The sequence below is a fragment of the Ursus maritimus genome, unplaced genomic scaffold (genome assembly GCF_017311325.1).
Source record: "Ursus maritimus isolate PB19 unplaced genomic scaffold, ASM1731132v1 scaffold_25, whole genome shotgun sequence".
In the NCBI taxonomy this organism is placed as follows: Eukaryota; Metazoa; Chordata; class Mammalia; order Carnivora; family Ursidae; genus Ursus; species Ursus maritimus.
The window spans coordinates 44924549-44927351 of record NW_024425008.1 but is presented as its reverse complement, the minus strand read 5'-3'; the positions used below and the strand labels follow the sequence as shown (position 1 = coordinate 44927351).

At 42.1% G+C, this 2803-nt stretch overlaps 1 pseudogene; it reads right to left on the bottom strand.

Moving 5' to 3' along the window:
• Positions 1-580: 580 nt before the first annotated feature.
• On the bottom strand, positions 581-2137 carry LOC103673410 (annotated as a pseudogene).
• Between the last annotated feature and the right edge of the window lie 666 nt (positions 2138-2803).

Below are 2803 nucleotides of genomic sequence, written 5' to 3'. Positions count from 1 at the left end.
AAGCGTCTGCTTTCAGCTCAGGTCATGATCTCAGGGTCCTGGGATGGAGCCTCACATTGGGCTCCCTGCTCAGCAGAGGGTCTGCTTCTCCCTCACTCTTTGCCCCTTCTCCTGCTCGTGCTCGCTCTCTGTCTCTCAAATAAATAAAATCTTTTTTTAAAAAAAAAATCTTTGCCTCACCCAATTAGGCATAAGGTGACAAACATCTCCTATTTTCTTTTAAAAGTTTATGGTTTTAGGTTTTGTGATTGTTTTTAATTTTTGATGTGGTGTTAGGTATGGTTCCAAGTTCTTTTTTGTTGTTGTTTTGCATATGGTTGTCCAATTGTTCCAGCATCGTTTTTTTAGAAGGCTATCCTCTTTTCATTATATTGTCTTTGTGCCTTTATCAAAAACCAATTATCCACATATGTGGAGGCTTATTGCTGGACTCTGTTCTGTTTTATTGCTCTATTTGTACAAAATGCTGTATTTTTTCCCTCTCATTAAACTTTTGTTTTAATGGGTCTCAAAATTCTGTGACAGATTTTTGGTCAAGTTGTTTCCATTAAAAAGTACTGATTTTAAAAACTAATAACTTAAAACTGCGACACACAAAAAAGCAAATGGTCCACAAAACATTCTCCTTTCCTTCTGAAGTTTTTATGCCTTATTATCATTGACCAGTCTTTTACTATTAAACTTAATTGGCCAATTGACACAAACAGTTCTGAGACCGTTCTTCCACCACTGATTAAGACTGGGGCGGCAGGTATTGGGGGTAATATTCATTTAGCCTTCTGAGCTTTCTGCGCAGACTTGGTGACCTCGGCAGCTCCAGCTGCCTTCTCGTCCACTGCTTTGATGACACCCACAGCAAGCGTCTGTCTCATGTCACAGCAGAACGGAGGAGGGTAGTCAGAAAAGCTCTCAACATACATAGGCTTGCCCAGATCCATATCAACAATGGCAGCATGAGCAGATTTCAAGAACTTGGGACCATCTTCCAGCTTTTTTCCAGAACGACAATCTGTCCTCTCCTTCAGCTCAGCTAACTTGCAAACAGTGTGAGCTGTGTGACAGTCCGGCACAAGGGTATATCCAGCACTGATCTGGCCTGGATGGTTCATGATAATCACCTGAGCTGTGAAGCCAGCTGCTTCCATTGGTGGGTCATTTTTGCCCTCATCAGCCACATTGCCACGACAAACATCTTTGACAGATACATTCTTGACATCGAAGACCACATTGTCCCCAGGCAGAGCCTCACTCAAAGCTTCATGGTGCATTTCAGCAGACTTTACTTCAGTTGTAACATTGGCTGGAGCAAAGGTGACCACCATGCCAGGCTTAAGAACACCGGTCTCCTCTCGGCCCGCAGGGACAGTACCAACACCACCAATTTTGTAGACGTCCCGGAGAGGCAGACGCAAGGGCTTGTCAGTTGGATGAGCTGGTGGCAGAATGCAATCCGGAGCTTCAGGCAGTGTGGTTCCACTGGCGTTCCCATCTTTACAGGTGACTCCATCCCTTGAACTGAGGCACGTTAGCACTTGACTCCAGCATGTTGTCACTTTTCCAGCCAGAAACTGGTACAAAATGCTACTGTGTCGGGGTTATAGTCAATTTTGTTGATGTAGGTGCTGACTTCCTTAATGATTTCCTCGTGTCTCTTCGTGCTGTATGGTGGCTCAGTGGAATCCATTTTGTTAATACCAACAATTAGTTGTTTTACACCCAGTGTGTAAGCAGAAGGGCATGCTCACGGGTCTGCCCTTTCCTGGAGACACCTGCTTCAAATTCACCAACACAGCAGCAACAATCAGGACAGCACAGTCAGCCAGAGACGTGCCTGGAATCATGTTTTTGATAAAGTCTCTGCGTCCTGGGGCATCAATGATGGTCATGTAACACTTGGGGGTCTCAAATTTCCACAGGGAGATATCAGTGGTGATACCACGTTCATGCTCAGCTTTCAGTCGATCCAAGACCCAGGTGCACTTGAAGTAGCCCTTTTCCCATCTCAGCAGCCTCCTTCTGAAATTTTTCAGTAGTTCTTTTGTCGATCCCACCACATTTATAGATCAGATCGGGTAGATTTGCCCGAATCAATGTGTCCAATGACAATGATGTTGACGGGAGTCTTTTCCTTTCCCATTTTGGTTTAGGTTGAGTGGTGGTTTTCGTGACAACTGTGTTCTGGCAGCAAACCTGTTGCGAAAAAGCCAAAATGCTGTTTTTATTGCTGTTAGCTTCATAATAATTCTTGAAACGAGGTAGAGTTAGGCCTCCAGCTTTGTTCTTATTCAGAGTTGTTTGGGATATTCTGCATCCTTTACCTTTCCATTGGAATTTTATAATTAGTTTCTCAATTTCTACGAAAAATAAAACCACCTGGGATTTTATGATTGCATGAAATTTGAGATGCAAAGAAAATCTTAACAATGTTGAGTTTTATGATGCATGAACGAGGTGTATCTCCTTATTTGCTTAGACTGTCTTTATTTGGTCTTAGCAATATTTTGTAGTTTCTAGTGTTAGTGGTCTTTCCCATCCTTTGTTAGATTTATCCCAACATATTTCATATTTTTGATGCAATTGTAAATGGCATTTTTAAAATTTCAATTTCTCATTATGTATTGCTAGTACATAGAAATAGGATTGATTTTTGTATAATGATATGGAATCCTGCATTCTCTTTTTAAGATTTTATTTTTAAGCAATCTCTGTACCCAACATGGGACTTGAACTTACAACCCTGAGATCTAGAGTTGCCTGCTCTACAGACTGAGCCAACCAGGTATCCTTGAATCCTACATTCTTG